The 23,464-nt window shown below is 38.3% G+C and overlaps 1 long non-coding RNA gene across 5 annotated transcripts in view; it reads right to left on the reverse strand.

Annotated features, from left to right (window-relative positions):
* Nucleotides 1–23,464, reverse strand: part of LOC115493931 (uncharacterized) — a 113,510-nt gene that overhangs the window by 11,146 nt on the left and 78,900 nt on the right. For 2 of the 5 annotated variants that reach the window (XR_012054203.1, XR_012054200.1), the window contains exons 3-5: nt 18,497–18,550; nt 11,908–12,065; nt 885–1,037 (exon numbers count right to left, since the gene is read on the reverse strand). This is a non-coding gene — a long non-coding RNA (uncharacterized lncRNA). The remainder of the gene's footprint in view (nt 1–884; nt 1,038–11,907; nt 12,066–18,496; nt 18,551–23,464) is intronic. The other 3 variants (XR_012054204.1, XR_012054201.1, XR_012054205.1) reach the window with 3 other exon arrangements.

The raw sequence follows: 23,464 nt of genomic DNA on the forward strand, positions 1-23,464 counted from the left end.
AGGATATGAAAATGCAGGCATAACAGAACACCTGCAATACCTAACAGCAGGGAAGCAAAAGTAATGGTGTTCTGTAGCACAGCCCATTGGCAGCAGCTTGCTGAGGACACGTCTTCACCGTATTCATCTTTTCCAACCTGGCTTTTAAAAGTATATTGATTTTTCCCTGAAAAATCCATTTCTGTATTCTGGGACACCTGTATTTCCTCTGAGTGCTGCAGGAGATTTCCTACTTGTTCTCTCTCTGTTCTGCATGGGCTTTCCTACTTGTTCTCTCGGTGTTTCTCTATAGCAGTAGCCTGTGCTCCCTTCCCTTCTCAGTCCAGCCATGCACAGCAGTGGGCTCCAGAAACACAGACATTTTCTCTGTTCCTCTCCTGATTGGTGGTAGGACATTGTAGAAATCCTGTTCAGATTGCTAATAAGGGAATCTATCATTAAAATAGGCACATTTCTAAGAGTAAAAACCAAAAAATCTATTTTGTAAATAATATCACTGCCTCTATAGATATCTTGGAGATACTGATATCTTGGAAATACAGTATTTTCTTGAACCTGTAACTTACCTGTGATTATGATGCTTGAATGTGACTCAGTGATTTACACATGATCATACATTGTTCTCTTTCTATTGTCTCTTTTTCTCACTGGCAATTAATGTCTTAAATGATACATTCACTGGATTATAGAAAAAAACTCTGCTTGACCATTTCACCTTTTTTAGCTTTTTCCGATTCTTTCCCAGAACTCACTTCTGACAAGTATCTTTCTTCCAACTAATTGTTACTTTTTAGAGTAGTTCCTCCCTTTCTTTGCCTTCTTGCAAACACATATACATGTATTTTTCCCCAGAATGTAAGGAAAGTTTTCATGAAGAAGATCACCTTCTTTAAGCAGAGTTCCAGGCGTCATGACTAATAGTGGGGTGACTCTCCCTCTTACTGGCATTGCACACACCACAGTACCTTCCAGGAGACCAAGTCCAACACCAGGAAAAGATATCCATTGTTCTATTTGTCTGCTTGAACTTATGCTTTCTGAAAGTGAGAAACTTCTGTCAACAAATTATACTTAGAAAAACGTTACTTCATGTTAAAACATCTATAGAGGAGGACGTTAGTGATCCCTAGTAATGGTTTCTTGAAAGTGTTTTGTCCTTCATGAATTTCAGAAGCCTGAACATTCATGGAACAAGATAAAATATATTTATTTTTTGTCTCTTAATATACAACATTTATTGCTTCCCCCATAATGTAGATCAGGGAAAAATTATGCAGTTGATATTACGTGGAAAGATGAAATTTCTTTTTCAATATCTCTTAGCAATTTCTGCAATCTTTGGAATTCTTCTGATATCCTGTTCTCTGAGAGATATGTGGGTCACTTCAGAAAGACTAAATCCAAGCTCTACGAGCTACATGTAGTAATTAGATTTTTCAATAAATAATTTAGCAAGCCTGTTTCAGTTGAGAGGTTTCATTAAATACTTGAAAATAATTTAAAAATTTGTATATTTTTACATCTGACACAGGTTTGCCTCCCCAGAGATGTCTCTAGATTTTTAAATGCAATTGCACTGTTATTCCAATAAACCATTTGCAGCTATTCTGCGTACATTTGCTTTGTCATATTGATTATTTTGATTCTTCTTTTTAAATTTTTTTCTAGAGTTCGTTGGTTTTCACTCTTTAAAGAGGGAAACTTTAACCTGAGGCTTACAAAGGTCTGTCTTGCCCCCGGAAATTTTTCTGCCATGGGATTAATGAAAGTTACATATAAAATAATATAAGAAGAACACAGTATTTTACTATTCCACCCTCTTTCAGAAATTTTATTTCCTCTCTTAATTTGAAATCACTTTTGCTTCATAATTAAGCAGATTTTGTGTTCAATATTTTTCTTTCTTACCACAAACGAGTCTGTGAAATCTGCACGGGAGTATAAGAATGTTCCTGTTTTGTGGGTGGTGTTTAATGTCATTACAGTGTCTTATTAATGGTTCTCTCTGAATAATTAAATTCTGCTAATGGCTGTAGTATTTTCTTGAGCAATTATCCTTTTTTTTATTATTATTAATGCCAATGAAGAATAGGAAGATGCCAACCACTAAAAATGCAGCTCTTGTGGAACCCAAGGACATATATTTAGCATAAATCAATCCCATCAGAATGAACTACAGAACAAGGCAAAGAGATTTTTCTGGAAGACTTTCAAAACACCATCAATAAAGTGATGCTACAATTGATTACTTCTCAGCACACATTCCAAGATAAATGAGTTGTGATTCCATTTCAAAGTTAATGCTGAAAAATCTTCAAATGCTAATAGCAAAGAGCAATACATAAACATTATTAAAAGAACCAAGGAGATATTAGAGGCAAAAAAATATAGGCATGCAGAAAAACTACAAAAATACACACAAAGACCTTTTTCAATACCCAAATATGTTTGTTTCACAGGAATTTACAAAGTAAAAGACAATTACTAGACAAAGATATAAAACAATGAAACTTTGAACTTAATCAACAAGTTAAAACTCTTTCAGCAAGATAAAACTTGTTTCTGAATTTTACTGAGTTTAAGCTCCTAAATGTCTCTCTTAACAAATCCTGAAGGGCTAAATCACGCCATTAAAGCAATAGCATGCAGTAGGGTTGTTTGCTCAGAGCTCCTTTGTCTTGGAGGCAGCCTGTGGCAGTCCACTCAGCAGTCCATTCCACAATAAAAATGGAAAATACATCGACTTGTGTTCTCCAGGAATCTTGACAGTTCTGTAGATGTGCACAGATGTCAGACAAACAAATAGTATGAGAGAGACGATCAAATAAATAGACTGTCCAAACCTCTTTTGGCCTTTGCAGTGTGGAAAGGCACTTTGTTCATGATACTATGTCACTACTGCCAGCCCAGCCAGACACACACAACACAGCCAGGATCATTTAGGAGCCAAAACCAGCTTGTCCTGATGGATCCATTTCTGGGAAATCAATAACATGTGTGCAATGCATTTAGACCAGCAGAGAGAGAAGGATTTCTGTGCCTCGTAGAAGGGAGGTACTAAAATGTATTCCACACAGAAACATTAGACGGTAACAATGATTTTAATATTGAGGTCTATGAATCATTTATAGGGAGGGGCATTGTAGAAAGGCATATAATATTGTCACCTCAAATAACCAGCAACTGAATGTCATAACCCATTTTGCTCCTTCCAATCTGTCACCCAACTTGTGTTTATTTGCAAACTGGCTTCAGTCCACATTTACCAGGACAACCTAGTTACAAGGGAAATGTTGCTATTCAGAATAGATCCACAGAATAATTTTTTTTTCTCAAAGATTATATGTTAATCTGAAGACTTAAGAAAAGCTGCTTTTCATTTTTGACATTCTTATTAAAAGATTGTCTCATTTAAAATTCTGGCTCTTTCTGATGTGTTTAGTTTGGATTACTAAGTCATAACATACACTTGCAAATATGTCTGGTGACTTACGCAAAAACAGAAATTATTTAGCTTGCATACAATTTTCCTACTTCACTGCTGAAATCCCTCCATTGTCAAAGATACCCATTACCAAGAGCTACATTCACTTCTTACACTCACAGTGGTTACAATCACCTGCATAACTGTCAGACAGACTTGGTGGCTAATTGTATTTCTGAAGTGCATTATATGTGTTCTGCTAATAGAAATAATGAAAGTTTAATGTTCACACTGCTTCTAGAGCAGAATGATGATGTATGAGATTTTTAAAAACACACTAATTTACTGAAACAAATGCCTTTTTTGCAAGAAAATGAGCATGTCAATCTTTATAATAGCGAGGAAAGTGAAGAAACACTGCCATGTGACTTCTGACCACAACAAAAATGCATTGGATATTTTATTTTTTTTAAAAAAAAGCTCATTTTTCTTCCCTCTCTAAGAAGAAAGCTGAATAATATAGACCTGTACTTTCCCTGAAATTGCTGTGTTGAAACAAGAGTGATGACAGGATCTGAGTGTGTCTTAAGCAGCAAAACCAAATAAGCTTTTTCAGCTGAAAGACTTTAGAACTGATTGCCTTACCTAAGTTGGAATATTCAGAATCAAAATATAGCAATTTTAGAACATGCCCAGCTTTAAAACACAGGGATGAATTCCTTGTGGTCAAGTAAGATTTGATGGTGATTTATCATTTTAGACCAGTAGAAAATCCAACTCCTCCATTACAAAATTTACATTAGACATAGTATCAAGAAAAAAGTATCTGCCTCTACAATATTTTGATCAACCTCTTTAATTTCTTGATACAATGATAAACATAAGGAAAAATAAAAGCTTTGACCCTCATTCAGATCCCTGTTGTACCTTGGGATAATCATCCTCCGGAGATAAGAATAATTGTCTCAATGACTGTACTGTGCTGAGGCGCTGCCCACAGGTATTCAGATACCCTATATTGCCTTTAAGAACATGGCAACCACTAGGAAATGAAATCACCTAACAATGCTAAACTCTATATTGATTTTGTAATCACAGATTGATTCTTGCATATTAATTAAATATTTTTCAATTTGAATACTACTACTTATCAATTAATTTCTTATTCACATCTCTAACTCAATTTACTAAAGTACATCAAATATTCACAACTATCATCAATATCTACCTGCCTGAGAAGAAATCCCTAATGATAACATGAATAAAGCAAAATATGTTGAATGTGATCATCGAATAATTTATTTTGTACCTTCATTATGCAAGAACCCTTTGATGCATATGATAACAAATACCTTCTTCTAGCTGTAAAACTTTAGAGTGTTGTGAAAAAATAAAGTGGAGGATTACTTTTTTAAATTAGTAATTCAGATTTAAATCTTCTCACCAGCACATGCACTTACTGTGCCTTCAAAATGTCCTTTGTATGTCTGCTTAAACAAAGGTTTATAATAATTCAACCTGATTTCCTTCCTCCCACCACCCTTCAGGGCATTCACTGAATGATCTGACATGCATAGAACATTATCTATCATAAAGGATGATGAATACTTATAAACCCCCACTTCTGTGGAAATCAGGACCTTTGTGGAGAAGTCCTGGAGTCAGTGCTGATCCTGTTGAGCAGACAATGACAGTCCACCTCAAAAAGCCCAAGCTCTCCCCACTGGGTTATTTGAAGGAAATCCAGATGAAAATAATAGAGAAGGCCATGCTTAACATTTCACAACTAAATTGGGATGTCATTTGAAATATTAAAATTACTGTGTTTGTTTGCTTTCGGGCAGTAAAATTGAGAGAAGATATAAAAAGAGCTTAAAAAAAAAAAAAAAAGAGGGTTTGAGGGAGTTTTTATGCAGTAAGGAAAGAAAAAGTATATGTATGATAGAAAGTGAAATTTTGTACAAATATTGAGGAAAAGTTGCATTAAAAGGTTCTCCACTCTGAGTGTGTGTCCTAAAATGTGTGCACTCTTATAAAGACCCAGGGAGAGATGAAACTGCACAAGCTGTGTATTTTTGTAACAAGCATTTCCTTCCTTCTCAGTGTGTTCAATATTATTTGCGATCACACTCAAAAGTTTAAATTCAATTTCTGGTCAGGTAGGAGCCCAGCTTATGCCAATGGGAGTGCTATTCATGTCAAGGATGAAAAAAAATAGGCCCTCAGATAATAAAATATTTTACCACAGGGGCATTTTATTATAAGAATCCTATCATGGTCTCCTCCAAAACTTTATGAAGCAGCAGACAGAACCTCAGCTGCAAGCAAAGGTCCTGCCAGGTGAATGGTCCAATGTACAAATCTTGTTTTGGGCAAAAAAAAGTTTCTGACCTGAGAGGAAACACAGGAAACTGCCTCAGCTTGCAATTAAGTTCTGGTCTTAAAAGGTTTTTTATGGAATTCTGTGGGCAAAAGGACAGGATCCTGTCTGTTCTTACTCTTTTGGTATCCAAGCTCTCCATTCTCAAACCACAGATAACCTGAAATTGCAGATACTTGTCACATGAGGGTTATTTTTCCATCATCAGTTTTCAAAGCTGTCAGTGAAGCATCTTCTAGGAAACCCCATGGGCTCAATTTCTGCTTGACTGAGGTTAGATTTCTCTGCCAACCCCCCTCCAAGGAAGACAGAATACATCTCTGCACAAAGGAGGCAAAAAGTGCAATGGAGCCCTCCTCATGTGTGAATGAAAGCACTTCATGGATAGCTGGAGATCATAGAGGAGCTTTTCCCATTGCTGGTGTTTTACCTCGAAAAGGGCAATTAGACACCTGCCATCCTAATAGATGTGAATCTAAACCATCTATTCTAGGCTCTCAGAATCCTTGTAAATCCTACCAGAGTTTTCAAAACTGTCTTGAAATTCATGTTAGTATAAACTTGCTGGTGATTTTTGTAGGATGTGTATGAGTCATTAGATGCATAATAGCATTATTAAATGCCCTGCAGTTAAGGAATCCTGCCTGTATAGAAGAGCTGTTGCCTACATTTCTCTGACATCTATTTCTGCTTAGATTTATGGTGCCTGCTCACTGTCCTTTATTAAATGCTTCTATTAACTTTTCTGTTACATTTTTTCACAGCTTACAGCTCTATAAAATTGAGTTACTATCTACGCAAATTCATATCATTTGCATTTGTAGAAGTCCTGGTCCAAATAAATGTGTTATCTCTCTACATATTTGGTATATGTAGGATCAAAACTTTGCCTAATTTTCCAAGATGACTTTTCTTATTTCACCAAATCTGATTAAAACAAGTTTCTGTGCTGATGTGGGGGCAAGGTACAGAGTTAGAGTCAGATTTGACCAGTAGTAGTGGAGACAATAATTCTTTGAGTCATGATCTTGCTTAGTCAACAGCTTCCAAATTTGTTTCAATTTTCTGTCTATGGGCTAGATATAGAAAAATATTGCATAGCAATTTTTTAAGGATGTATTTTGCTTGGTTACCCTTTATTACAAATGCAAATTTCCAAGTTTCAGTAGTGCTGTGCCAGATGCCTGAAATACCACTGTATGCAAAGATTTATGACTTTCCTTTGTCCTTTGTCTTTCCTACTGAACAGTTTAGGCAACTGGCTCCCCAGCCCAGCACTCTTTGTAGGTAACATTTCCAAGTCCCTTTTGCCCTACAAACACATCTTGGAAGCCACACTGAAGGCTGTAGAAAGTTCCTGTAGGTCTCAAGGAAACAATAAATGGGTAGTTCACAATCAAGGGAAATCAGTTAACTTCTTCCTTATGTGCTCTGTCGCAGAGCACATTCATGATCCCTTCAACCTTTCACTGAAAAATAATGGAATTAAAATTCCCATCTTTATTGTCCATTGCCAAATTTCTCTTAATATAATCATGGAGAAAATATTTCAATACCAACTTTCTTTTTTTAAATTTTGGTGCTCCTGCCACTCAGATATATACACACAGTCCTGCTATGTTGCTCAAGCTACTGTTATTCTTCCCTGATGTATTAAAAGCACTTCTTCAGAAATCATGTCCTTCACCTCTTTGTATTGTAACAAACCAAAACAAGTTCCAAAGAAACAAAAAACAAACAAACAAATCCCATTTTAAAAAACTAGCAAATCTGTGTTATACCTTAAGAATGATCCAGGTCACTGCGTGAATGAGTGCAAGACTTCACAATTTTAAATTACTAATTTTATCTCCTCCAATATTCTTCAGAAAGAAAAGAACTTTGCCCAGTATGACAAATAAAATAAGTGAATCCTGAATCTGCCATATAGTCACAAAAAATACATATGGAGAGTTGCTTTTTTGTTGTTACTCTTTTATGAATAAATACAATCAGAGAATCAAAGAGCTTAGTGCAACCATGTTGCTTCATGTCAGTCAGCGAAATATCACTGAGGGCTTATAGTACAGAGATAAGGGACTATTTTGCTACCATGGAAAAATGTAGAAAATTTACAAGAAAAAATTAAAAATATTTTTAAATTACAGTATTTTGAGACAGGAACAAATGTTTATTTTCCAGAGAAAATTTCTGTAGAAATCTTCAACTTGTCAAAAAATCTTTGCAAAGGGAAGAGAGAGGTACTTCTATTCTTAAATTCTTTCTATTCTTAAATTCTATTCTGTGAGTGATATATATTTATACTATCTTTTGGTGACACAAAGAAACTCAAAGGGGAAAGAGTAGTGAGTATCATTAATAAAAAGGTTAAAATATACCCTTGTGATCAGTGTTCTCAGGGTTTAGGGGTTTATTCAAGTTGGTAGAGTAGAATAGTCAGATCCACACCTTATTTTACTCCTCATCTAAGTTTAACTATCATACCCAAAGTTTTGGTATATTGATTTCTCAATTGATCATACTCAAGTTCTGCAGACTCCCTGAGTCTCACAGGCCTTTAGGTCTGTGTTATTTCACCTACATCTTTTTTGTATTTTTTCAAGCAATAGCTCTTGCTGCAACTATGAAGAATATTTTCTACACATTTTTATTTTCCTCTGCTCAATTTCAAGACTTAGCAACACCTTGTAGAATCTGATTATGAAACTACATTTGCTATGCATCAGAGAGCAATAGTCATGACTCCCCTTGAAGAGTCATGGCTCCTCAAGTCAGAGGACCTTGAGTGTTCTCAAGGTGCTCTGAGTAGAGATGGAATAGAAATAAAGATGCAACTACTCTTGAAAACATTTTCCCACAACAGATATTTTCTGAGCCTGGCTTACTCTTACAGTTGCTTCAGTTTTATGTTCATAGTTTCTAAATTCTAAAAACTATAGCACCAGTAAAGGATACTTCCTAATGGATGGACTGATGTGCTGCCACTGTATGCTTTGAGACAAAACATAAGTGAGACAAAAAGCAAGATAGAAATCAAATGAAAGCCTGAAGGTGAGATTAGCTCTCCTGACAAAACCTCATTGACTTTTATGGTAGAGGGGTTTGTCCTAAGTTTGAATTGATTAAAGGGAAATTATGAAAGGAGAGATGCAGAGAGCATTGGAAAATGGCTTATGGAACTATCAGACATTGGAGCGACCTAAAATTAATGTTCTCTTTTCTGGTACACTTCCTATCTGCTCAGGATATGATCTCATGGTTCAATCTCTGGAGAACTGAATCTGCAGAAATTTAGAGTCTTCCTAACTTTGCCACTAGGTCAGCTTTGTTAACAGGAGACTAGCTTTTCTGAGATAGTATCCTGGACCTCTGTTACTATGAGTTTTGGGGTTTTTTCCCTTAAAAGTCCTTCCTTTATTGATAGATGCTGGGACTCATGGATACACTTTCTCTCAAGAGCCTTTCTTGAACATACTCAAGTGCTAAATCTGTGGAATTAGTGTGGCTCTGAATACAAAAGAACTTTTACCTGCTTCTGACAAAACTACTCAAGGTAAAAGTGAATTTATGGAGGTGAAAATTTTATGGACAAGCACAGGCTTGTACTGGCCCCTGTGCAGGAAACTTCAGGGTCAGAAACCTGCAGCTTCCCACTCTTGTATATCTGAGTGGAGATTTGGATCTGCTGACATTCCCCATGTGGCTTTCACCCTGCTCCAGCTGCTGCAGGCTGTGTGCAGGCTGGGAGGAGGAGATGGTTAGGCTGCACCAAGAAGAGTTCATGTCTGAAATGTTTGAAACAAGGTAAGAAGCATGGTCATTCATCTGTGGTTAGTTTTTAAAATTATTTTGAAATAATAATTTCATTTGGTTTAAGTTGGGATTCAAGGTTCCCTTTAATAACACAAAAAAATCAAAAATGGCTCAGAACATCAGTGGCCAGAGTTTAAAGCAGTAAAAGTCAGTCTTCCCTAAGCAGAGGAAAAAATGGAATTAAAAACAGACTCCAGGAACCTTCTCAAAAGTTAAATCCAAAAAGGAGGAAAAGAAATACTGATGTAATCCTAAACTCTAAGCAAACACAGATTTTTACTATAGATCTCTTAATCATCACTTGTCACTCACAGATTTCTGAAGCAATCATAGATATTAGTGGTTTCATCTGAGCTCCTTTCCCTTGAAGTGTACTTTTTTTTTTTTATTATTATTCTATTCCCTGTTGAGCAGGCCCATCTTGTTTCTCACTTGAATGTAATCACTTGTTCTTAAGCACTCCAGGGTAAGCTTCTCTCTTTTCGAAACTTGTTTCTTTCCCTAGGTCTCAGATCAGTTCTGAAGTTCAGATTTTTAGCAGTGTAGAGTAATTAAAATTCCACTTAATCAGTGCATTATAACTTTTTGCAGGCCTCTTTTATCCATACAACAATATCTTTGAATGCACTTTCTTTCCTTAGAAGCCAGAGACTGATACTAGTAAACATTGCTCTTACAGCTATCATACCATTTTATCCAGTGACCCAGTTGCTAAAGATCCTCTCCTCTCCTCTCCTCTCCTCTCCTCTCCTCTCCTCTCCTCTCCTCTCCTCTCCTCTCCTCTCCTCTCCTCTCCTCTCCTCTCCTCTCCTCTCCTCTCCTCTCCTCTCCTCTCCTCTCCTCTCCTCTCCTCTCCTCTCCTCTCCTCTCCTCTCCTCTCCTCTCCTCTCCTCTCCTCTCCTCTCCTCTCCTCTCCTCTCCTCTCCTCTCCTCTCCTCTCCTCTCCTCTCCTCTCCTCTCCTCTCCTCTCCTCTCCTCTCCTCTCCTCTCCTCTCCTCTCCTCTCCTCTCCTCTCCTCTCCTCTCCTCTCCTCTCCTCTCCTCTCCTCTCCTCTCCTCTCCTCTCCTCTCCTCTCCTCTCCTCTCCTCTCCTCTCCTCTCCTCTCCTCTCCTCTCCTCTCCTCTCCTCTCCTCTCCTCTCCTCTCCTCTCCTCTCCTCTCCTCTCCTCTCCTCTCCTCTCCAAAAGGCTGTGTTTTTATATAACCCAAGCCTATTGACCACATTTTTCAAATCAGTCTTTGTTTGCACTGAGGATCCCAGAACCTTCTGGATTAAGCACCAGCTCCCTCCCTGACATTTCTTTGTTTATGGGAGAGATCTTCCCAGGCATGTTGATGATTCAGTTATGCCTAGATACAGATCATCTTCTGGTTTGTATCCAAATCCATCAAACATCACACACATCTACCCAATATCTGCTGAAACTGCCTGTATTTAAAAACAAATTCTGTGCTCTGTGGGACATCTCAGTCAAAACCAAGGGTAAAGCAAGTACTTAGAAAATGTGGAGAAAAGTAAGAGGAAGAACTGAGAAAAAAGAAGGAGGTAAAACAGAAGAAATCCAGTAAACATGTTTTTTCTTAGCCAGTTTTGTTTGAATTGCCTTTGTTTTTTTCCGTGACCAAAGCACAAACAACATTCCCTCCTCTGGGTTTTATTCACTAGCAAATGATCTGGACTTCATCTTTCACAGAGACATTCACAAAGTCCTTCCTCTACAGGACATGTTTTAAGGAATAAGTAAGTGCTAATCTCTAGCTTCTTCTAGCAGTGTTCTGAGAACTTGAATTTTTTTCAGATGCTCCTTACAAGTAGTACCCAACTGAAAGTAAAAAACTGTATTTACTAAATAGATGTTGTTCACACTGATCCTCTTAATTTTTGTCACATTTGGCTTTAAATATTAAGTGTTAATTCCGACAGGACTGAATTAATAGAAAAGAGACATCTAACAGCTACATCAGCATTCTGCAGCTGCTACATAAGTAAAAGCCTTAATATTATAATTATGGTTACTGTATCAGAAAAAATCATGTTCTTGTCTACTAAACCAGAAAATTCCACCCAAAACAAAAAAGACTTCCAAAATTAGCTCAACATCTAAGACAGGAAATGACAATATGTATGCAGCTTTGTAAACTATGACACAACTATGGCAAGTTAACAAACAAAAATATGTTCCTCTGTTTTTCATAACAAAGATTCCGAAGAAAACCACACAAAGTCTCCTCAAATTCATTTAGTATTCATAGTACACCTTTCAGAGATTCTTCACCTTTAGATGACTCACCTTTAGAACATCTAGCACCATTCTTTGCAGATGATTTCATAACCTGATGTGATACTCTGTGAAGCTGTTCCTTGAAGTTCTTCATACAAAGGAATAAACACTCAGGAATTTTCAAGTGCTATAAGCATAATGGATTTGAGGAAATATCTTGCTCATTTCTATAGAGATGAAAAAAACATTGCTTTCACTTTCCACCTTGAAAGAGTCCAGTACCAAAGTCAAAAGCATCTTATTCATTTGCATCTCTTCTTCAGTCTGTCTTCCTTAACACTGAAACATTTCTCTTCCCCTCTTTTTGCCTCCTTCCATTTACAGTTGGGCAGACATAATCTCCAGTCTAAAGCACAGAGCACTCTCCAGAAAGGTGGAGGATGTGATCTGAATCCGCTTAGGCTAAGGGATGGGGAAATGTAGGTAAGGAAGAGAACAGCAGAACCATGACAACAGTCTTAAAGGAAAGTAATGTGGAAGTACCTTTGAAAGAGGGTACTGAACTTAGGACCTGCAGTAGAAAGAGCCTGATAAAGTCTCAAACCACAGAAAGGACAAAATACTGGTGACAAGCCAAGCAGAGAAATTGCCTGCCTAGAAGTCTAGCCTAGATGGCTCCCAGCCAAACAGGCTATTTCCCTGCATCACAGGGAGCACAGATCTATTTGGTTTATATCTAGAATGGACATTGAAAAGAACCTACAGACACTGGAGCACTGCATGCTGTGGTGATCATATAATGATGTTAAACATCTCCTAAATTTTTATTTAGACACTGATTTACAAGGTTTTGTATACTCCAGCTCCATTTCATTTTCTCCCTTGGAGACATAACACCTGTCTGCCTGCAGCAATTATTTTGTAAGTCAAGCCTCAGAGGTGCTGAAGAAGGCTACCTTGATTGCATTCATGGTAGTGTGAAACCTACTAAATTCCTCTAGATCCACAAAGCAGACATTTTTTCCCTCCTAGCTTTCCCTTATGTCCTAATCCATAGGTATTTTTGAAATATAGTACTAAAGGAAATACTGGCTTATCAAGTGCTTCTTTAGAGTTCACTTGTGGGATGCAGAAATACTGGTTTCCTCTCCTGTTTTGTGCCTATTTCTGCCATTTGGCTTCATACCTGGAGAATGGTTTTCACTCTAAATTGAGCCAAAAATAAAGCAATAATCAGTAGTGCAGAAGTTGGGCTTTACTGTGATGCTATTGGTTCCCATTATCTTTTCAGTACATTGCATGAGGAGTCAGGTCATTCTGTGGAGCAGAAGTGAGAACTAACCATGCAACTGAGAGCTAGCTATAACCCCGCCTTCCAGTGGCCTTCCATTTCTGGTTTAAAACACATAAATACCTCATAGAGGTACCTTGGATAGATAGAAAGGCATCATCAGCTGCAATCTGAGAAACTATCAACTGTTTGTTACTAACACTGTAGTAATCTGGAAACTACTTTATCCATTTGTCCTTGGCTGGAAAATTGACTGTGAATCCAGGCATAGCAGTAAAAAATTTCTCCTGTGGTAAGAATTAAGGATTTAAATGGTTTTAATTTCAGTTTACTTTCTAGAAAAACATTTGAAAAAAATAACTGTTGGAACAAACATCTTTAGTTCACTCTATGGAAAAAAAAATTTCATTGTCCATGGGGCATCTCTTATATCAAATTTCTCATACAAATCACTATTTAATAGATAGAAAACAGCTTGATGTTGGCACTGATGCAAGAATTACTCTAATCTCAGTATTACTTGCTCTGATAATTATTTTTGCCACATCATTCTTCCTATTAACTCTCTACTCCTCACACTGAGGAGAACAGACCCGATTTTTCCAATCAAATCCGTATTACTATGTGTATTTCAGAAATTCATATTGGGACTACTTGCAAAAAATCTTGTGGTAAAATCACAGAGCCCATAGAACACTAAAGAACAAATGGAAGCATTATTCCCAAAGCAGAAGGCAACATCCCTGATGCAGAACTGGTTTCCCACATTGCCGAGGGGAAAAGAAAGCGACTGTTTCTCTTAAAAATCACCCCTAGAGGAGAGGATTGTCTTTGTTCATCTCTTTGCAACTCCAGTGCAGTTGTATGCATTTTAAAATAAATTACAGAAGAATCCTGAATACACTAAAGAAATATTTAAATAGGAACTAAATAAAACAGCACCACTTGTAACTGGGCTATGGTATACATTGATTATTTTGGGCTGCTGAATTTCCTTTTGGGATCACTTGCAGCCAAAACTTCAGTACTAGGAACAGTCTGTGGGCTATCTCAAGCTCAAAGGACAAAGTTGGCATAAAGTTTGTACTTGGCCCACTACCAAAGTGTTTTCAGCAAAGGGAGGATTAGCCAAATAATCCTTGTCCAACATTCAGTGATGCTTAGCAACATGCTGCAGCCTTTGCAATGCTCCTGCACCTCTTCCAACACGGCATATTTCTCATACTCTCAACAGCGACCCGTAAATCCTATCCCAGCATGGGCTGAATTATTTTGCTGAATTGACTCTATAGCCCATGGAGGGCAAACAATGATAAGAAAAGAATTTAAAAATTATTTTCAGGAGAGCTAAATGCAGATGGCACCTGCTGTCATCTAACATCTTTGTCATGTGGGCCTCTGTCTGGATATTGTACTGGAGGTTGTCCCATTCTCCATGTTAATCCTATAGCAGTACACAGTGTGTGTTAAACTTATAGTCTTCTCATGAATACCTCCTACTTTTTAAGCATATTCTGTAAGATCAAAACCTTAGGGTAAATCTTGAACCAATAATTGTGAAGTAAAAAAACCCAGAACTGCTAAATGGACTGGAACTGATACAAAGCTTTTTATGTAAAACGTACTATATTTAAATATGATTGAGGTGGTCATATTTGTTGGATATACTTCCACTCAAAACCAAAACCTGCATCTATCTGACTGGATCTTAATGCAGATCACTTGATGCCCAAATTACTGCTTCATTGAGCAGTTTGCTAACAATGGCTTTGTTTGGGAGTTAACATGCCTTGAGTTGCAGCATAATTCACACAGAGATGGAGAGTCCATATTGATCTTATTCCTAAAGTGGCAGTAGTTACCACAGGGTAAAATAAGTCATCTTAAGGTTTAATGATAACATTTGAAGTTCTATCATCAGGGTAGTTTGTTTATCAAAATATAGTAGCCCAGCAAGTATTATGAGAATGCATTTCAGTTCCCTGAGCCTTTAATCATTAACCTGGCAATGCTACTAGTCTTAGTTGTCTTTGCAGGAATAAGACAGCTCCTACATGCTCCCTGGCTTCCTTCACACTCAATTTCTATTACTCTTCTCCCTCACAGAGATAGAAAATAAGATCTGCAAAGGTTGCATAATGGATAAAAATATTTGTTAACAAATAATAAAAATTTTTAAGAACAGAATGGCAAAATAAAAAGGCTGAAGAGGAAGTGATCACAAAAAGAACAAAGCTAAACCTAATCAGACTAAACATATCCATGGAAACACACTTCCATAATAAAAATTTTTAAATTGAACATTTTAAAATCTGTTGTATTTCACATTGAGAATTCATTCCTTCAATCCTAACACAGCTATAAAATGAAAAATTATCCAGTCCTGTAGTAATGGTTATCCTTCATGCCAATCCTCTAGGATACCATAGTCTCTGAAATGAATGGTCATTAGATCTTCCCTCAGAAATCTCCATTTATCATAAGAGTTATTCAAGCAATATGAATAATTTTAGAATACTAGCTATAAGATCTGCTGCTGAAAAGAGGATTCATGTTCATAAAATAAAACGTGTGGGGAAGAGATAGAAGAGCACAACAGTTTCTTTGGGATTTGGTCACAAGTTCAAAATTGCTCAAGTGCAACAAAAAAATCTTTACAAAGTGAATATTGTTTGTGCAGAGATGTTCTGTAGTTCATTTATTTATGTGTTTTTCTTACAGTACCTAAAGAATAATTGCTTTTAGAAAGTCTGCAAATTGCTCTGTGTGTCCCATATCCTTGAGGACTAACATGCACTCTGTCAGTCAGGGTCCACCCCTGGACATGCACAGGCATGTTTTCATAGGGATCCTTACGGATGTTTCCAGGTTATATGATGGCACAGTCCTCACTCAGAGCTTCTCAGAGGCAAAACCACCAACTGCTGTCTCAAGAACAAAATAATTTTTACCTGTAATACCAAAAAAGAAACTCTGCAGTACTGAGAGAAGTAGGCCCCTGGTATGATCCCTGAGAAGTATTCAGAAAGGTTTAATGACAAGTTGTAAACAGAGCACTAGCACAAGCGACTCACAGAACTGTGGTGGGTCTGGGGAAACACCAAGCAGATTTGATGTAGGTGGGAGGTACAAAGTAAAGGAGATGTTTCCATGACTTTTCATCTGCTTCCTGCCTTCAGGAGCCAACCTGATTTCCTAAGAAGCTCAGCAGCCACCTCAAGAGGATCTTGTCCTGGCTGGTGCTGCAGTGCTGGGGAAGGTTTCCCAGATGCATCTGGTGGTGAAGCAGAAGCAGTGATGTTGGGCTAGGATGTGCAGATACTCAAGGAGCAGACTTCACCCAAATGCTGCTGCTTGCAGAGGAGCGTAGTGAGGGAGAAAGAGCAGCCACAGCATTCATTGGTGAGTCAGGGAAAGCCAGTGCTGCACAGGGAAGGGAAAGGCAGTGTGATACACCCTCTAACATGGATCTGATTGCTCAGCCTGACAGCTGTTTCATGGCTGGCACGTGATACAAACTTGTCTTCCACAAACCCAGACCAGAACCAGAGTTAAGAAACATAAAGACTCACAATCTGATTTTCCTACTGTGCCTTTTCTTTTCTTTCCTTTGTTTTCCACAGGAAAAGCCACAGAATGAGAAATGCCAGTTCTCCAAAGAGATGCAAAGTGTTGCTAGAACCTTACAGGGGGCACAAAAGACAGACAAAGACAGAAATGTCTTGTCTAGGTCTAGTTTCACAGTATCCCAGCCTTAAAAAATTAGTGCCTCCTGCCTTGGGTGTAGCGAGCAGAGAGCTCCACCAAAATTCTCACCACATGCTAAATGAAAGGAAAAGTACACCCCAACTTTAATTTCAGAAATGCAAATAATAAACAATAAGAAGAGCAAATATTATAACTCAAATATTTTTAAAAGGCTGTTGTACTGAATTATCCAACCTTCTTAGGGATCAGCCTCAAAATGATATGATTTTGCTAACACTATTGAATCTATACTTCTGCCGTTCCAGATGGATGATTAACTAAAACTGCATGTTAGCATGTTTTGATCAGCGCAGCATCTTTCAAAAACACTCCACAGATCATCTATAAGAGATGATGTTCTGCACAACAGAAGGAAGAAAACATATTTCAACAGGGAAAGAACTATTTTCTCCAGACCAAAAATAAGAAGGCAAACAACTGTCACACAAATGTCTATGTACATAAATAGGGTTGCCTTGGAGTTGTAAAAGTTATGAAAAAACTTTTACAACAATTCAAAGTTCACATTATTCTGAAGGAGTGCAAGGGAGACCAGGGTCAACCCCAGTGGCTTCAAAATGGTCAGACTCGTGCTGTAACACACTGAAAGTTGGCAGTTTTATAGGAAGACTATCCTCAATAAATTAATCTGTTTCATTTGATAAAACTTTTGGACACTAGTTGTTAAAGCAATGCAGTCTGTCAAACAGGACTACAAAGAAAAGTGACGTCTGATTCAAGGGTGTCAGCTCTGAGAGAACAAGATCCATGCTGAGGAAAACAGTTCTGCTTGAGAGTCTGTAACTGCACATTCTTGTGGTGGCATTGGAACCATAGTTGGGATGGATTAGTGGCTTCAGATGGGAAATCAATGGGGAGAAACTTGAAATCTATTTTCTGCACTGCTATGCTAATGTGCCAAATGTCAGTCTCCTGGTTGGCTGCCTCGGGGAGGGACACTTGCAGTTTTCCACCAGTTTCTTGTAGATTGCTGACCTGGAAGATTTTAAGTCAAGCAAACCCATGTTGCTTCACTGAAGCCACAATGAAGAATTAAAATCGTCATGAGCTGCGGCGTTGTGATAGTGACTTCAGTCACAAATTAACAATATTATTTGAGAACACAGAAGTGTTAGAATGGAGACTGCTTGGAACTGTGATCTGAGATTGTGGAGATGAAGCATCAAGAGAAATTATTTTCAAACTCCCTCTTTTCTGCCCGATCTTCACCATTGTAATTAACACTGGGATGCAGACCAAGCTGTGGGGAACACAGGCATATTGGGAAATGTATGTAAATGTAGTGGCCACTCTAGAGTCCTCATAGTCTAGACAAGCTAGAAATTGAAGCAGAATCTCATCTTCCATTTCTCTGATGAACAGAGCAACTGAATTTCTTGCCTGGGGCTATGGGAAGTCTTTGGTAGCAGGCAGGACCTCTTCTCCCAGGAGTCCATCCAGTATGCTGTTCAGGACACCTTCCCCATAGCCACTGATCAGCTATTTGCTTTTGTACGATTCCACCCCACCTTAGTAAATACCTATTAGACATTTGCAAAAAGGAAGGAGAATAAAAGGTCTGCAAAAGAAAAGACATTCCTCAAAGACAAAAGTTCTCACCTCGCAGGCCAAGGTGAGCTTACCCAGGAGAAGTTCAGAGGATAAAAAATGTGTCTGCAAAGAAAGAAAGAAATAATGCCTGATGAATCACTTACAGTGGATGAAAACTGTAAAGATGATTGATGGTATTTACATTCAGCTAGAGTGATAGCCCTGCACTAACCTGTTCAAACCTATAAAATCCAAGTCTGTTTTCATACACTGTTAGGGTCAGTAGAAAGTTTCCCTTGGTTTTGTCTATAAGAAATTGAGACTGAGGGGGGTTAAGTATGCTGTGAGCTATGTGAAGAAAGCAGTGTTTGCATGATATAATGGCAAATTATTAAGTCCTGGCATGCAAGAACATGACCATTCACATTTACAGTGTGGCAATAAAGAAGACAGAAGACATATAAGATAAAAGGGCAGAGAGGGGGGAGAAAAGGGAAGGAAGAGGACAGATTGCAAACCACACAAAATTCTGTATACAAACCTATACTTTAAATAGGGAAACAGTATCAACTTCAAAGCCTTAAACTGAAGGGTCTTCTAACATTTTCCCATGAAATAGCTTGTTATGTGAAAATGACAAATGACTGAAATTGAAAGTGCTTAAGGAAAGTTTTTTTCCATTATTTTCATAATTCCAGCAATTTTAGACTATAGTTCTTATTGCAAAGACAGAAAAAGGACAACTTCACTGTGGAACAGCTAATAGCCTAGTGATCTCTGCACTCTACCTGCCTGCAGGTAGGTAGTGTTATTTTCTAAGAGAATACCATCAGTACTAAACTGCTTTACAGTGAGCATGTTCTCTCTCTGGGTTTTTTATTGTTGTTTTTTTTTTCTTTAACGCACACAAAATACTTTGGAACATTTATTTTTCCATTTTGATTATGGAAAAGAAAGAATATCTATAAAATATTCACAAGTCTTTAAAAAAAGTGGTCTCTTCAGTGGGCCATATCTAGCATTTAGGTCATGTGCCTATCATCTTAATTGAGTGTCACTATGCATTAAGAACTGGTGGCACTTTCAGGAGGAGGGAAGGGGAGCAGTTCATTTAAAGTTGTTACACTATGAAAGGCTGCCTACTAAGGCAGGCTGAGCGATTTACAATGAATAATTTATTCTCTCCTTTCTCTTGTGAAGTAGAGACAAGCAGGTTGTGAAGGGTTCCTTTTCCCCACTGTTGTTCTATTTTGTGTCTCTAAGCCTGACCAAAAGCCAACCCAAGTCAATGGGGGACTTTGAACTCAGACATGCTCCATGGTTCACAATGAATGCCAGTAGGTAACAGCCCAGGGAAAGTTATGGTGCCAGTATAGCCAGTTTTGTTATATAGAGAGGAAAAAGATCCATGATCCTGCTTTAAGAAGCAGATTATAACATACAGTCCAAACTGTATGTTAAACATCTCAAGTAGCAGCTCTGAAGTTCTCTCTGTAAGAGTTTTTGCAGAGACAATAATTTCAGGGTCTGGAGCATCTCTCTTATGAGGAGGGACTGGGGGAGCTGGGCCTGTTTATTCTGGAGACAAGAAGACTGAGAGGGGATCTCATCAATAAATATAAATACACCTCGAAGACAGGTGCCAGGAGGATAGTGCCAGAGTGTTTGCAGTGGTGCCCAGCGACAGCATAGGGAGCAGTGGCCATAAATAAAACACAAGAAGTGCCACAACATGAGGAAGAACTTCTTTACATTCTGGGTAGCAGAGCACTGGAACAGTGGAACCTCCACTGCCCAGGGATGTTGTGGAGTCTCCCTCTCTGGAGACATTCAAAACCCAGAAAGCCACCTGGACACATTCCTGGGTCACCTGCTCTGTGTGACCCTGCCTTGGGGTTGGACTCAATAATCTGCAGAAATCTCTTCCAACCATAGCAATTCTGTGATTCTGTGAAAAGATGCAAACAAGAATGCACCACTTTCTCCCATCAACATGTGACAAGATCACAGTAAGAAAGCTCTTCTGAGAACAGTTCTCCATAACTGCTCTGTGAGAAAGGGGATGGACTATACAAAAAGATGCCTGTTTATGGTCTGAATACTGGCAGGGTTTTTTTTTCTAAGTGATAAAAAGTGACAATATTTTTTTTTCTATTTTTTGATTGGTTTATACATGAGTATTACTACTAATATGAATTAAACTACTTTTCCACTGTTGTTTATGTGGGACTCAAATTCAGTCAAAGAAAAGAAACTGAGAGTTTCTAGCCAGGCAGACACCTGGGAAAGAGCTAGAGAAAATGTGAATAATTCTTTATCTCTCTTATTCTCACATTGTTTATAATTAAGTTCTATCACTGTGCATCAAGCACTCTACACCAATAGTATAAGTTGTTTTCACTTCAAAACCAATGAATTTAGCCTTTGCAAAGCTCTATATAAAAGAGCAATGTATTTTGAATAAATCAGAGTTTTACTCTCAGCAGCCTTCTGAGTGAGTCTTCTCATTCCCATCCTGCCTCGACAGCAACAGTTTATATTTCTATAACCATTCACATTAGATAATCACTGCCAGCTGATCCTCAGATTTTAATGGAAAGTACGCACAAAAAGGTCAGTGAAAGAAATTATTTTACTTTCTCAGTAAATAATGGAAAATTATTTAAAATATTCAGACAACTTTCCTAGTTTAGATGTATTTCATATCTCAGCTCAAAACTGAAAGAAATAAATTGAACCACAGTTTGAAAAGCTGCATGGAACCTTTTTAATCAAAGTGTACCATTTTTCTGAGTGTCTGCTTGATAAATTTGGGAGATTAGCAACTCTTTTGTACTGAGACATTTTTAGTCTGTACTTCTTGGAAATTTTGCAGTAATAAGCAAAATCCTCAAGCAAGAAAACAAGATCCTCTTAATATTTAAAAAAGCTAAACCAAACCCCAGCAGGGGCCACACAGCCCTCTCCCATCCACAACTAAGGAACTGGTATGGGTTGGGGCCCAATTCCTGTTACAATTGTGGAGGTAGCCACTCAGCTTTGCAGTATTTGAAGATATGGGTGCAAGCAGTTCAGTGCCATTTTGAAATACTGGCATAAACACGGCCTTAGAAACCTCAGCCTGCTGTTTTTTGACCCATGATTGAAATAATTTAATGATATTTGCAGGTTAAGTTTGTTGGTTGGTTGGGTTTTTTAATACTTTTATTTTGGTTTGAATGTGGGCAAGAGAAACCACAAAGTAATTTAGGAACAGTATCATCCTCTGGATATGGTAGACTCTTTAAAACAGAAACTTGAGTCCTAATGTTTGGCATGAGTGAACCACAGTGACCAGACTTTACATGAAGATGGGTTGACAGGGTTGATCTTACTGAGATATAAAGCTCCATCCTGGATCTGAGAAGCATTTTTCAATTGAAGTTTAGCTGAAATGGGGGGCTTTCAGTGAATTGTACGTTACAATACAAAAAATACATGGTAGATATTTGAAATTCCTTTGAATGTCATTTGCTGGGTTTGGCTGAGGTGACAGAGTTAAATTTTTTCACAGTATCTAATATAAGGCTGTGGTTTAGATTTGTGCTGATAGATCAGGGATACTTTTGTGTTTCTGAGCCAGGTTTATGCAGAGTCAAGGCCTTTTCTGCTTCTCCCACTGGCCCAGAGGTGAGCAGGCTGAGGGTGCTTGAAGAGCTGGGAGGGGCACAGCTGGGAATGCTGGGGCCAGCTACAAAAGGGATATCCTATACCATGCTATTCTGTGCCCAAAAATATACAGCTTAGGAAAAACAAGGAAGGGGAGACCCTTCCTTATGACATTTGTGTTCCCAAGTAACTGTTACAGATGATGAAGCCCTGCTTTCCTGGAGATGGCTGAACCTCCTCCTGATGATGGGACATGGTGAAAGAATTCCTTTTTTGCACTATTTGCATGCACAGCTTTTGCTTTAACTATTAAACTTTTATTTCATCATGACTTTCTCGCCTTTACTCCTCTGATTCTCTACCCCATCCCAGTGGTGGGGGGAGGGGGGAGCGGCTAGGTCATGCTTAGTTGCTGCCTGGGGTTAAACCACAACATTCCTTATTGGAATATAATGTGGGGCTCAAAGAATTCAAGGTAAGATTTGATTGGAATGTGCTAGATTAAATTTACAGTTGCTGTTGCTGTTTAGATATTAATTGCCAAGCTCTTGTTCTTGCCATGGGGCCTGCTGGCCTGGCTATGTTTTAGAGTCTAGTGCTCATTAGTGGCTCTTTTTTTTTGCTTTCACTGCTTCTTGTCTTACTCTGCTGTGCCTGGGAACACTTTGATAATAGCAATTGTGATGTGTCCGGGCTGGCAGATGGCGAGGGCATCGCTGCTGTGCCTGTGCTGCTGAGCTGGAGAGGCTGGAAACCCAGTGTGAAGTTGAGCTGAAGGTGCTGTGACCTGTGGATGAGTCCCCAGAGGGGCAGGGCACCCCGAATTGTCTGTGGCCATGGATAATGTGTGGCACCTGCTCCACACCAGAGCGAGTGCTTCTCAAAACATCTATGGCCATGGTTGTCTGTGCTAAGGCAGGTACACCTTGAAGCATCTGTGGCTGTGCATGAGGTTGTGAAGGAGCACCTGAAAGTGTGGAGCCACCTACACATATGCTACACACAATAGTGATGCTTAAATACAAGTAATCTCTACAAGCAATTAGCACACAATGTTTTGTCCAATGAAAATGATCTATAACATTTCAGTGATTCTCCAGATAATTATGCATATCAAAAGAGAAGCTGAAGAAAATTGTTTGAAATACTACAGCTGGATTCAATTCAACTCAAAGAGAAGAGCAGGAAGCATGAGCCCCATTTCTCATTTGAGAACAACCACAGCGCGCCTCTTGTGCAGGGCTCGGCACAATAGCCCCCATCACAAGGCAGAGGCTATTCCTCCCTCTTGTTACGTTATCACTTCTATTCCTGCCTCACTGTAAAAGTAAAGATTGTAGAGCTGTCTGTGAACTGAACTGACATAACTACTGAGTGAATTAAATTTGC

The sequence above is a fragment of the Taeniopygia guttata genome, chromosome 2 (assembly GCF_048771995.1).
Source record: "Taeniopygia guttata chromosome 2, bTaeGut7.mat, whole genome shotgun sequence".
Classification (NCBI taxonomy): Eukaryota; Metazoa; Chordata; class Aves; order Passeriformes; family Estrildidae; genus Taeniopygia; species Taeniopygia guttata.